The sequence below is a fragment of the Grus americana genome, chromosome 3 (genome assembly GCF_028858705.1).
Source record: "Grus americana isolate bGruAme1 chromosome 3, bGruAme1.mat, whole genome shotgun sequence".
Lineage (NCBI taxonomy): Eukaryota > Metazoa > Chordata > Aves > Gruiformes > Gruidae > Grus > Grus americana.
Genome location: NC_072854.1, coordinates 119,346,176 through 119,360,240, shown reverse-complemented (window position 1 = coordinate 119,360,240; position 14,065 = coordinate 119,346,176). Strand labels below are relative to the sequence as shown.

At 42.8% G+C, this 14,065-nt stretch overlaps 1 protein-coding gene and 1 long non-coding RNA gene across 10 annotated transcripts in view; both read left to right on the top strand.

Moving 5' to 3' along the window:
- LOC129204728 (uncharacterized) overlaps positions 1–13,085 on the top strand; it is a 57,124-nt gene extending 44,039 nt beyond the window's left edge. The window contains exons 4-8 of one of the 3 annotated variants that reach the window (XR_008576480.1): positions 420–820; positions 1,994–2,063; positions 6,278–6,389; positions 8,646–8,694; positions 8,995–13,085. This is a non-coding gene — a long non-coding RNA (uncharacterized LOC129204728). Of the gene's footprint in view, positions 1–419; positions 821–1,993; positions 2,064–6,277; positions 6,390–8,645 lie in introns of all 3 variants that reach the window. The other 2 variants (XR_008576481.1, XR_008576479.1) reach the window with 2 other exon arrangements.
- Positions 13,086–13,398: 313 nt separating this feature from the next.
- The window catches only part of SPTLC3 (serine palmitoyltransferase long chain base subunit 3), a 203,407-nt gene continuing 202,740 nt past the window's right edge, over positions 13,399–14,065 (top strand). For 6 of the 7 annotated variants that reach the window (XM_054822632.1, XM_054822627.1, XM_054822630.1 and 3 more), the window contains exon 1: positions 13,405–13,995. The gene's annotated coding sequence lies outside the window, so the exon portion shown is untranslated. Of the gene's footprint in view, positions 13,996–14,065 lie in introns of all 7 variants that reach the window. The other variant, XM_054822635.1, reaches the window with a different exon arrangement.

Below are 14,065 nucleotides of genomic sequence, written 5' to 3'. Positions count from 1 at the left end.
CAGCCCACTGAGCTGCTCGGTCTGTTGGCTGCGTTTGGGCATTGCAGACTGAGAAGCTGATGCGTATTCTTTCACACTCCTGCGGACATACCTGTCCTTACGGTGTATTCTTATAGCTTAAACTATATTTGGTGTCAAAAGGAGAGAACAGATACAAAAATGCTTATTTTAACATCTCCCATGTTAAGGAGCCATTCCCACCGGATTGGCATAGGGATATGTGCTGCTATTTCCTCCAAAGAGGTGATTCCCCCCCGCCCCCCCCATTGAAATACCTGCAATTCCCTTCCCTGAGCAGGGCACAGCCATTCGCAAGAATTGCAGACAGGGCGAGATTCCCGCAGCCCCTTCCTCTGCGCTATTGCACAGCTCACACTCCCCTTTGCTGCTTTTATTCCTTTTTTTTTTTTTTCTTTTAGTGGCCAGGCCAGGCCTGGAGGCTCTGGAAGGGTGATGGGGCGGCTGGACAGAGCTGCTCGGGATGCGGAGGGCGATGAACCTGCCCTCCATGTAGGCAGGGGACCGGTGAAGTCAGCACCCTGCACCCACAGAGCTGCTCCCAGGCACCAGCTCTGACTCCAGCTTCCCTGATTTGCAGTAACGTTTTTTTAGCCCTTCCTGTCACCTGCCTGGTTCTTAATTTGCTTTACAGTACATGTGCTGCCAAGCTACCTGAAATATATTGAAAGAAACAACACAAATATCCTCACAGATGTGGCAACAAAAGAATAGCAAAAGAAAGAATTCCCTTAAAGGGGAGGAAAGAAAAAAATAAAGCAAGGAAAGAAGGAAGACTTGGATATTTTGTCAGGTATATTTGGTAAGGATTTTTTCAAAGACCTTCTTGTTTTAATAATGTCTTTGGTTAAAAGGAAAAACTGTTTTATTAAGAGTCCTTCTTTTCCGTAGAATTAGTATTAGTCCATGAAAAAATACAGCTTCTACTTTGCATGCTAATTTTGACTGCTTATTTCCACTCCCTTTAAATTTTTTTTATGAAATTATATTTGGGTTCCTGTAATTCTAAGTTCGACATGAAGAAGGAACCTGAATGCTACTTCAAATCTCATGCTTGCTGATTTCCAAAATATCTTATGCAGTATATGACCTGGAGAGAAGCCACACTTCCTTCAGTAAAAGAAAGAAAAAGGAAAACAGGGCAAGTTTTTTCTTGCCTCTCTTCTTCCAGAGAAAAGCTGGAACATACAAAATCAAAAGTCTCCAGTAAGAAAAAACACATAATGAGCAATTTAAAAAAAAAAAAATCTTATTGTAATCTAAATTGTTTCATTATGTTTTGGGGTTGTTTTGTTGGGTTTTTTTAACATCAGCAGCTGGTGGCACTGATTTGTATCTATTCTGGGATTACACTTTGGTGTGGGCTATGTTGCTACAACAGGAACGGGATTTCAGGGTAATGTGGGCTCTCTCCACAGGGAAAATCTTCCCGCAGCTCATGTCATTAAGTCACAGAAGATGGGGCTTATTGCAGGAAAGCTCTTGGCAAGCCCTGGGGACACCCACTCCCGTTGTGTCACCCACTGTCCCTGGCACAGATTCAGGACGTTCCCATCACGGGTTAGATCTGGCTCCGCATTTCCCAGGGAAATTTTCGGTCTGTTTATTTACTAGCAGGGCACTACGCAAGAGGCACCAGGTAAGTGCTGCCTGCCTCCCGGGGTGCAATTTCTCTCCCAGGGGACATAACAGCCCCAGCTGGGAAGAGCAATCAGATGCACATTGGTTGTGACATTTGTGCTTGAATCAAAGCCATGAGTCAAGAAGTATAGTGCAATCTCTGTCACTCCTTTCCCTAGGAGAGAATTTTTCTCTCATTTAGCTGCCCCACACCTTAGCAAACCTTTTCTCTCGCTAGCGTAATGCATTTTTAATGAGCTCTTCTACAAAGACCACAAGGCAGCTCTGAAGCCTTAAGCAGAGGCCATGAAATTTTTTATTATATCTGTAATTTATTTTTTCTTTTACTGCACAGAAAGAAATGCACTACAGCTCTGAGCAATAGTGACAGGATGATCCTGGGTGAACAGAAGATGAATCAATGGGTAAGCAGTTCCTTTAAGAGTAAAAAAGGTGTTAAATTAATCAAACCTTGTGCTGCTTTGAAGCTCGCAGGTGTGACATTTTTGGTGCTTTTATTACATTTTTGTGTGCGTGTGTTTGAGCTACTGCTTAGTCAAGTAGATAGTGTCAAATCCTGATAAAGCAAACTCCAACATCCTAAAGTTTAACGATGATATAATGCAACATGCACAAACTGTGAACTGTTTTGGTTTGTTGGGGTTTTTTTTCCCTTTTTATTCACTTAGGATATTTTTTAATACATCTGAGAATTTAACTATGTCTGTCACTGCAGTTTAAAAACAAGCTGAGGCAGTTACTTAGTTAAGTCAAAATGACTGGAAAAGATGAAGACAACTTGTGATTTCCGAAGCTCTGTATATGCAAGACAGCTTGTATTTCAATCTGAAGACATTTTGCTGTAATGTTCTTCATCATCTCCACACTTCGATGGAAAAATCAAATGATTTTGATACTCAGTGTTTCAGATGAGATATTGCCTTTTCAGGTAGCGCAATTTCAGCTGTATATCACAAAGTGTAATATTTTATCATTCTGACTTGCCTAAATTATTTCTGTGCCACATCATCTTGAAGTATTTCAAAACAGAGCAATGTGACAAGCTCATCTGGAAGTGTTTGGCTGCTGCACTATAGACTTCTGAGCTCTCATCACCGTGGGATCTGAGCACCTTCCAGCAGCACATGAAACACCACTACTAACATCTGCCATGTTTTGTTTGCTTTCACGTCCTCCCCTCTGGGGAAAAATGCATGTGCAGTTTTGGTCAGGTTTTTTTCTGTAAGAGATTGGTTTGATTTTTGAGACAGATGCATTCTTCTACATTTCAGTAAGAAAAGGCAAGGTGGAAGAAACACATGTAGCACTTGGAGTGACACACAGAAATGTTTGTAGAGGTCCTTATATGTCTGGGGAGCGGGGGTGTTGTTCATCTTTCTCAGATTAATCTGGAGGAATTGCTGACCATACCGCGAATTTTTTGTGGGAGAGAAGCAGAGTTTGACTTTCCTGAAAGCCAAGAACAGATGTGCTTGTTGCGAGATTGCAGCAAGGGAAATTGCAGCTCACTGAAGTCCAGCGATGAGTTAGGGACTGCCCCTCAGAACAAAGCAGCGTGCCCTTGCTATAGCAGAGGATGAACGGAAGGGTTACTTCTAGAAATTGCTGTGTGAGAGCTTTGGGCTTGGATTCACAGTCACTTGCAGAGGTTTGTGGTTGTCCAAAGTGCGATCTCTCTGGCTGAAAGGTGGGAAATGTGATGCTGTTTTGGGGCTGCTGGTCCTTGTGCAGGAAGGGGCTGACTTCAGTTTTCAGGGAGCCTGAAACTTCAACTCTGATGTGCAAGCCCCATCCCCTTCGGCTAGCGCAGATATCAGTAGTTAGGCTTCATCTGCATTGCTAACTATTGTGATTGCTCACTGTTAACTCATCAAATGAGATGAGAGGATCTCATTACAAGGAGCTGCACTATCTATTACCAGTGCTGCTGTTTCAAATGAGACTCATTTTGAGTTGGAATTTAACAGCACCAAACAGACTGCATGGAGGCACAAATAGTTTAATTGTCCTGAAAGTCAACTCAATTTTCCAGAAGAATGACGAGCTTTAATAGAGTCGATGTTAAACCACTGTGGCTATTCGTCCTCGCTCTGCATGAGAGGTGGCCATCCCTCCAGCCACTGGCAAACGGATGCATGGCTGTTCTCACCTCCACCAGCAACATCCTTGCTCTCTTGAACAGAAGTCACGGTTCAGTCCCTCCAAAGGGACAGTCAGCCACTGGCATTGCTGTCCTGTAAAATGGCACAACGCACAAATTGATCTGGGCTCATTCCTAAATCCAGTGCTGCCTCGCTAAATAAGCTGGACACAAATTACAAGTGTCTTTTGCCCCTTTCAGAATCTCAGGCGCAGCTGCCAGTACTCACTAGGTCTGGAATAAGTAGCTCAGAGTTCAGACAGACCAGCATTTTCTGATCAGTTCCGCAAAAAAGGCAGTGTACTAGCTAAAACTGTTCCGCAGTTCATAAACCCAGGTGATCCCAGCTTTCTAAATTCTCTGTGCAATATCCAAAGCAAATATTTTCTCAGGACCATCAGTTTTATTAACTCCTTTAATTTTATTTATTTTATTTCTCAAAAAGCATGTAATGACTGGATAGCTGGGGATGATGGGTGAGAAGACTGTCAGCACAGTTATGGGGAAGAATGTGAACACTTTTGGATAGGTAGCGAAAGGAGGAAGAGACTGCCAAGGGCAGGCAATCCTTACAGACAGCAAGAAGAGGAGAGACAGGAGTGAATATAAAGGCTATGCAGGCACAGGCAGAATTTGGGATTAAATTTAGCATAAAATTAACAGGAAGGGGTGCATTTCCATTGCATGAAATGTACGGATGAAGGCTGGTGGTTGGCAGCCTCCTCTCTAGGGAGCAGGAAAGGTGCTCTCTTGTTTTCTGTCTTCCAGCTCAGGGGTCAGCTAGACATTTCTAGAGATGCTTTATGATTTCCAGCTGAAGGGCACGTGCTGAGCTTGAACTTGTTCCCTTGGAGGGACCCCTGCTGCCTCTCCTAAATGCTTTTAGTGTCTATCGCAGAACTTCCTAGACTGCACTACAAACAATAAATGGTTAAAAGCCAATGAGGAAGGAAATTGCTGGTTAACTAATCCTAATGAAAATTGCCCCTAGATGATGTGCAAACTCTGAGCCACCTGTGATGGGCACCAAATTCTCTTTCAAACTCAGCTGTAGATTTTTTTATGCGCCCTTCTCTTCAGCATTTTCATGTGCCTGTTATTTCCGTTGCTTTCTGCTACTTCAGAGTCTGATTCTTCAGGGGACGTTTTGTCACTGACTGCTACATGGACAGGCACAGGCTTCAAAAGGTGTTTGTTGTTGTTGGTTGTTTCTTTTTTTAAAATAATCCTTATTAGCAGAAAAAGAAGGTAAATTTGCAAACAGTAAATGGTAAGAGGAAAAGCGCATGTCTCCTGATAATGATTATGCTATCAGAAGCACGTTGGTGTAATGAAGGGATAATTACTAACTATGCCAGGTTCTGTTTTCACACATTTATGACAATTAGGCACAGGAGCGGGCAGGTTGTCACTGATTTTAGGCAAAGCCCTTTAGCAGGCACGAAGGAGCTTAAATGCAGAGAGGAAACAGTTCAGCCTTTGTAGCCCACCTCTGCATTTCCAGCAGGATTAAATTCACCGATCAGCAGCAAATGCACAGCGTGGAGTTGCACGAGCAGTGCCCGGTCATTGTAATTCTTCACGGTAGCAAAAGAGGCAAGGCGGTAAGTGCTAAAATACCGGGAGCCTCAAACCCAGCAGTTGCAGTATCAGAAGGCTTTGTATCAACTATCTGCCCTCTTGCACATGCACACAGACCATGAAGTCTTTCGCCTAAATTTAATTTGTCTTTACTTTGGTTCCTGTACAACGGTCCCATGCAGATCTGTAGCTTTCCATGACAAAACCTCCAATTCATGATCTGTTGGCAGGATAACTTTGTCGGAGGGACAACGCTGGGCAGCTATGCTTCCATGGGATAAAAGACTTCCAACACTTGCTCTGGTTCCAAGTCTTTAATACGATATTGAAAGGCACATCCTTGTGCTCCCACTGAGCAGACTTGACAGCCAGGGCCCTCAGGCCCACACCTCCCTGCACAACCAGAGCCTGATTTTTTTTATTTTTTTTTCAGTCATGTCATTAACACTGGACAGCCTCTTGGCACTCAACTTGAAATGCATGTTTTCCCCTTACATGGGTTAAAACTACTGAGGCTGACTATTCTCAGTGATTCAAGCATGTTCATCTCCTCATCAGTCTTATGGATTTGTTCCAGATTTTGTTGTGCTAATTACCATTCCAGGTGGCTATGAGTTAATTAGTAAGCTATGTGTTTCAGGGCACACCATAGTGGTATATAAATAAATCATTACTGAATAAAGAGTGCACAGATATAACGTATTTGATCATGTGGCAGAAATGCTTTGGCTTGCACAGGACAACTGAAGTGTATGTATTATTAGTGACCATATGTGGTTCTTTACATTAATTGGCTTCATCTGGATTTGGGGTTTGGAGGTCTGGGGATAAGAGGCTTGATCTGGAGTCATTGATTATTATTTACAATGGCCTGATTTTCATTTCCTTTGTTTTCAGACCAGCCTGTGCTTCATGAGATATGATGATCTTCTCTCAGATGCTAAAAGGGAACCTGTTTGGGTTTGGACATCTGGGAAAGACGATGCAAAGCCAGCAAGATCTCCTGTTGGTAAGGTGCCGCCAATATCTTCTGGTCTTGAGCAGCAGTCCAGCGTCTCTCAAGTGTGTTCTTCCTATTTGTCACCCTCGAAGGTCACCTCAGCACACAGATGGCCCCTGTTAAATGAAGCACAGAGGAAGGCAGCCAGAACGCGGGTGGCAGCCATCCCCGGCGGTGTGTGACAGATTGAGATTTTTGTGTCACCACTAAGCAGGAAGCAAAGCATGTGTTCTTTGCTCCCACCACCAAACCCGCAAGTCCTTTTGCTCTGGGTTGCCTGTCTCCTCCATGGCTACGTCTAGGCTTGAGCCTACTGGCTTTTCCATTCCTCTGCTCTGTTCCCACGAGGCCAAGTTGCAGGGCTGCATCCTTCCCTTGCGGAGCAGTGCTGGTGCCAGGGAAAAAAGAGTGGGATGAAGGAGTCAGAGAGGATCAACAGTGTGTGTGCAGTGACTCTTACGGAGGCAGTTTGGCATGTTGCCACTCATGGACTCCCACCTTGGTGGGTTCAGGAACTCCCTGTGAATGGGCAGGTCCATACCACATCAGTAGCATCAATCTCATTCCTGCAACCAGGTCTCTGTGACCACAGCAGTACGTTTCTGTAGAGCTACAGAGGGATTTCTGGTGTTAAATTCTGTCTTGCTGATGTATTTGTTGAGTCAATGCCCTACTCAGCATCCAAGAAACACAGCCTGGGACTATTAGCACAGTTCATAATTTCAGCAGTGCTTCTGAGCCTTCAGATTGAGTCTGTTCTCTCACTGGAGTCATTGTTTACTTCAGCATAAATATTTTTTTTTTTAAAATTCATGCCCTCCCCCCCACACATGCACAGACCTCGGAGAGATTTTCATGCATTTAAATGAAAAAGCTGAACAGTTCCCTTTTCTCATTCACATTATGCAGCATTGCCCTTCTCTGTACTTCATCCTATTTCAGAGCTGTCATGCAAACAAACCCAACTAAAAAATAAAAAAATCATTAAAGAAGTGTGCATCCTATCAGCCTTCTGTCTCAGCTCCTTCTCTCACTGTATGTGCAGGGAGAAATCCCTTCTCCTGTTTGCCCTCCTCTTTCAGGTGTTTTTACTTCTTTCCTAGCTATGATCCAATATACCTATAGTTCCCCAGAGCACTCTGGTCTGCTCCAGTTCCCTAATAAACCCCTACTCCAGGACCATGGAGCTACTGTTTTCTAAAGCATTTCTATGTTTTCTTCTTTATTACTCCAGAAGTAGGAATTCTCTTTTTCTGTAAAATCTGTCCTGTCAAGCACACTATACTGCTAGGACACCCTCTTTTCTTTATCCACCCGAGTATATCTGGATGAAGTAGTCATTGCATCTCTCTCCTCCATCGCTGGAATATCTGGATGGTTTTAATATTATTTCTTACTTTTATATTATCTGAGTCAGCTTTTGAGGAAGACTCAGCCGTAGGCCTTCAACATGCATTGATGTTTTAATTTTTAAATTTTAAATTATTATTATTTTTTGAGTATGATTGCCAGTCCAGCTTATCTTAGCCACCTTCATCATGCCAAAACATTATGCTCTGCTAAGCCAGTCCTTTTCATATCCCTAACTTTTAATTGGGGACATTTGGCTATGCTAAACAGTCATTCTTCTGCAAGGTAAGCAGCATGGGTTCCCATTGGATTGTCATGTTGGCCGCAGAAGAGAAGTCCTCCTTAGCAGAGACTAAATGCGGAGAAAGTGCATCCAGCTCTGGGGTTTACTGGTGGACAGCTGCTGGTGGTAGGGGGTTGTCAGCAGGAAGCATCATTTGTTCTTGCTCTTGGCATGAGCACGTGGCACTTGTTATTGGCTCTCCTGGAGAACAACCATAAACCCATCTCAAACACACCTAAAAAATCTCCCCAAAAGGGGAAAACCACAGGAAAATGAGGAAAAATGATTAATATCCCAGGAAATGGAAATATGATGGGGTAGGGCTCAAAAAAGCAAAATGCAGATTGTTCCTGTGGAACGAGTGAGTCTCTTGTTCTTGCTGCAGCTGAAGCTCTTCGTGGGATGTGGATGTGGGTGTAGCTCTGGCAGAAGGTTTGCACCAATCGCAGACAGAGCAAGAGACTCTGGAGCCAGTATGGGACAACAGGTCAAGACTTTCACGTGTAATCCTCTAGTCTCGATATCCCACAGAGACCCTTGATGGTCAAGAGATTGCCTTTTCTAAAGACGAATATGTCCTAGTAGCAAGACCTCCAGTTTGTGGTAAAAATAATAATTACATACTTTCACAGGCCCATGGAAAATCACCTGCCTGGACAGCAGAAGACCAGCAAATCACAGGTATGAAAGTGGATCTGCCAACTTCTGTGCAGAACATCTACCGGTGCATTTAGGCTGCCTAAAGCTCCTGATCTTCACATCTCCCTGGGTAAACTTTGGATTATCTGGATTTTTATCCACACATGGAAGGTGAAATAGCCTAAATCTTAATGATTTGTGGGATAAGGCTGCTTTTCAGTGTTAATAAATACATTAGCCTCTTTGTCAGTGAGGAGTAAAGAGCTGTTTTGAATTCATGGTGCATTTTTAAAGGTTCTTTCAAAGATTACTTCTTTTTTTCTCTCTACTCATGTATCTCAGAAGAAACCAGCCTGCCAAACTGCTCCAGGAAGCTCTTCTGAGATAGAGACATCCATTTCTGTGTACGGTCTGTACTTGTGAAGCAGTGCATAAAGCCCTTTTTCCATTTAATCCATATTAATTATCCCTCTGCAGCTCCTCTATAGTTTCCACTCAGCCTAGGTGTCAAAACATGTGTGGCTGCATCTCGAACAAACCAGACCCTTTCACTGCACACCTGGTAAGTCAACTGTCCAAAAATAAAAATAAATAAAAAAGATTTACTGCTGAAGAATTGAGGCTCTCCTTGCTTGAAAACTGAATGCCTTGGGACTGTGGACTAAGGCAGATATTTTTAGTGCCATCAATATCTCCTGGAGTTGATATCTCCCAAGACAGATGGTTGTTTCCCACAGAACGTTGTCAAATGTTTGCTCAGCCAAGATCAATTTTGTTCCAACTCCTTTCCCACCTTCTGGTGAAATATATTTCACTTGCCAGACAAAAAATTAAAGAAACAGCATGAAACCGTGTCTCTCTGGAGGGTTCTTATTCCCATAGCTCTCCTCTGTCCTTTAGCTGTGTGACTGACATCTCTCTTGATGCTCACAGAAGAATAGATGCACTCACAGTAGAAGCATGATGCCAGAAAAACGAGGGCTCGGGTCTCATGTCAGAGGCTGATTTCTGCCAAGACCTACAAGTCACTTCTCAGCCTGTCAAAGGGTCTTGCTGTCACACTTTGCTGTTAGATCTCCTAAAACCAAAAAAATCCTGAGGTCTTATCCTGAGCACCTTGAACTGATCTCATAAGAAAATGAGGTGGAAGGAGGAACAGAAGTGGTGCTGAGGAGATGCTGGAAGGAGGCACAGAGAGGCTGAGTTGTGTCCATTGCTTGGCAAAACTGCAGTGATTTTTTTAATTACAAGCCCACGTGAGTTCGGAGATGCGGAGCCCATTCGTGGTGTCTGGCAGCATGCTGGACTGGGTGGATTTTCAGCTGAAATTAGGGGTGGGGAGGGGCAAAGGACTTTTTAAAGGGTTCCATGGAAGGTATTTCCAGTGATGCCCTATTTGTAAAAAATGACACCATAAAAAAAAAAGTTTCATTGCTTTTCCTTGCTGGTTGATACTTTTAGCAGAGCTTGACTTGTCAGAGTAGTACGGGGGACAGAGTTGGTACTTTCCAAAGTACAAACTCCTTTACAATGCCTAATTGTTAAAAAAGAGAAATTACAGCAGCTAGTACCAGTTTCTGAAATCTTATTCCTTCCTGTTTTGCTTTTTCTTGTTGTGGCTGTTTAGGCTGAAAATTATTAATATAAGGTTGTCTTCTGGCTAGGACATTGGCAATCCAGGATCAGTAGGATATCTCCCATCTTTATCACTTCATACATAATAATTCTGATTTAGTTTTGTAATTCTAAATCCTTTTGAAAGTGCTACAAAATCAAATTCTTTCTTCTGCACATTGAAAGGTAAATTAGATCATCCAGAAAATTCTTTCCATGTTGCTCTATAATCAAGTGAAGAAGGGAAATCAGTGCTGTGATGCCCAAAAATATTTTTTCATCTTTAATTTAGTTGTGAGACTCATCTGTTCACACCAGCCTGACTTCTTAAGCACCCCTATATCCTCAGACTGCTTTTGTGGAAGAGGATTTTGGGTGGAAGAAACCTGCCAGTCTTGGTACTGTGCCTCTTGTTTGCGGTTTGCTGGGGATTCATTAATAGTGGAGTCCTACATTTTCTTAAGGATTATAGATTCCTGATCCTTAACTTATGTAGGAGGTGGTTTTGGCCTCCTCCTGCCAAACAAGCATCTTTGCCATTTTCAGAATACTATGTATGTACTAGGTATATGTATGAACATACATACATATATGCCCAACTTATTACTAAATTGTTAACCTGCAGACATTGCTTTCTGTTATCTGGCAAAGTCACGTGCAAGTCATAATCTTTTCTATCTGTAAAGGCTTTTCGTATTGGGAATCTAATTGCCTGTATGGATTCTTTTTTTTATGAAAACCTATCAATGGAGGCAACGCAGTGTCATATCGGCTCCTGGGAGAGCCTAGATGTGTGATGGCAATCAGTCAGTTGGGCTGCATGTGGGCTTGGGACAACCCAATCCCCACCCTCTTTTAAGAGGCATGCTCATACAAACAGAAAGGAAGGAAATGCAACAATTCCACATACAGAAACCAGAGAGGAAAACCACACACAAACTTGGGGGTGGCTGGGGATGGTGTTAATTATTAGGTGTTAATTATTAAGCCTTATTTTGTCTGTATGTTCCTACTTAGTGGTCAGCGGACCACTCTTGCTCTGAGTTGCTTTGAGCTGTAAGGAGAAAAAGCTTTTGCTTTCTTCTTGAGAATATTCAGGTGCAAAGGCCAAGCTCTCACCCTTCTCCCAGATGCATTAATTCACAGAACAGAGGTGGAACATCGTCATCATTAAGATCCAAATCAAGCTGTCTATCCTGTAAAGGATCCCCCTGCCTGAAGCAAACCAGAACTATTAATGCATTTTTTATAAACAATGCTGTTAAAAATGCATGAAAGATGTGTTGTAAATATTAAAACGGAACTATCACTTTTTTCTTACTCCATGAAACATAGCACAAAAATCTCCAGGTCAAATTCCTTCTGATGCAAATTAAGCTACGCAATTTCAAGAGTTTTGCCCGTGTCCTTTACTATGGTATTACAGCTTCTGCAAGAGCTCTGAAACAACCCTGTCAGGAAGTTCGCAAATGTGGCTGGTTCAATTATGGAACTACGCAATAGTCAAGTTATAAAAACACTTGAATGTGAACAGAGCAATTACAGAGAACATTTATGAATATTTAAAGAGCTTTTGTAGTCTCCTAAATCTGCTCCCTGACCAAGGCTGTGGCAGGTTTAACGGGTAGCGTGGTGCTTTACTTACCCAGCCCTGGTAAGCCATGCTGGGCAAAGGCTGGGTGCAGGCTCTGTGTTGCAGTTACCTCCCAGCCGCCTTGCCCGCTAGGCTGTTATCCCACCTAGTGGCTGCAGTCTGCCTGCTCTCCCTCTGCACAAGATGCTTTTTTCCCCCCCCACGAAACAAGTCAAAGTTTGACGTGTTACTGCAGTTAGCAGTGAGTACACCTTCCAGTTGCTTAGTCAGATGGTCAAACGTATGCCCTTGCCTTAACTGTGTTACGCCAAGCACAAGTTTCACACTCAGATGGGTATTCACATCATCTACATTTATACATCAGATATAGATGCCTGTCTAGTACAGTTAGCTTTGCAGTATAAGTACTCTGTATCACTCTTCTTACTACATTTCTATCTGGCCCCTAATTTGGGCACATCGAGATGATGTGAATAAGCCCCTTCCTGTCCCTGCTTGTGGGACCAGCTCAGGTTAACCAAAGTCCATAATGGCAGTCCCAGGAGTGAATTTTATCTTCTCTGCTGTCCGTACACAGATGTCCACAATACACCTATACGCTATCCCTCCACTTAATCATCAGCCCAACTCTGGGCTGACTGAAGCCCAAAGTAAAAATGCCGTTGCCCTCCAAAGAAGCGGGTTCAGGCCAAAATTTTGAGTTTAATGGAAATGTTTAAGAAAAATGAGGTCCTCTTGAAAAAATTTCTTCTACTAATCTCCTCAAATCACATGAAAAAAATCCATTGAAACATATTTTGATGACAACAAGAAAAAAGGACTTGCTAAAATACTGCAAGAAACTTCCTTGCAATTGGACAGGAGTAACTTTTATGGTAAGCCTTCAAGATGGAGGTCACCTGTGAAATCCTTTATTGCTTCCTTCTAACCTTGCTCTTCACCCCTCTATTTCTATGCCACGTTTTGCTCTGTTACAACTTTCCAAAAGTTGCTTTATTGTCAAAAGAAGTGGGACCTCTCCCCTCTTAATTCTTTAATTCTTAAATGCACACATGACTTGCATTGACTGGATGGACCAACTCTCTAGGTTGTCTTCTGTACCCAGAAGAACCTCTTGTTTCCTTTAATTATCTTTTTTCCCTTCTTTTGATGTCAGTCTTGCTTTGTGAGGCTAAAGAAAAACTGCAGGGTGAAGGCAGCTGAAGTTTCCAGCATGTGCCTGAAAAGTGGCTACTGCTCTCTGCAGAGCAGAGATTTAATAATGAAAGTCACCCCGGTAAATTAATGATGACTCTTTATCTTGTTATATACAATAAATGTTTCTTCTTCAAAATGCAGAACTGTAAGGATTGTTTTCATATGTATAAAAAAAAATTAAATCACATTGGTAAAAACATCATCCTGACCATCATTTTTACTAAAAAAAAAAAGTCTCAGTATTTAAACTTTTTTTCATTGAATAAAATATAAGCAATTGCTTCAGCCTACTGCCATGTATTTAAGTAAAAGCATTCCCACCTGTGCTGTCTCTCCCTGTGTACTGGAAGAAAATTTTCCCTAGAAAAGTGAAAAAAGGTTCAGAAAGCTTGACACATACTTTGTTTTTCTTTTTCTCTCCTGTATTTTTTCATATATAATTTGGTGATGAAATGCATTTACCATCAATACCATACTTAACAGTCAGTCTCTTCACGCAGAAAACCTATCGCTCCTCTCTCCATGAGTTGCTTGCTGTGTGCAGCCTGAGAAGCTGTTTCCCTAGGCTCCCAATTAGCCGCCTACCCAAGCTGTCTCTTCAAACTCGATCCGATATCCATGATTCCCTTCATATGTCTCCCTCCTGCCTGCTACATTTTAATTTACATTTCCAGCAGTATCCTTTACAAGTCATCTGCCCGTGGGTTATACCATGGAAAGGTTTGCCGGGCCGGTGAGGCCATTGTGGGGTGCAGGTGCCAAAGCTTCCGTGACCTCCGACTGCTGCAACTTCTTGTCTCCGATTTTCCTAGGCTGTGTGTGGGATGCTCGCGCAGTCCACGGATGAGAGGGATTTCCCGTGGCACCGTGGTACCTGGTTGCAGTGGTGGGGCCAGGGCAGAGCTGAGTGCGGTGTTGGCTTCCCCACCGGGTTGCAGGTCAGTGTCGGGGCACAGACATCCCCGGGCAAAAATTAAAGGAAATAATTTCTCAAATTTCTACTGCTAT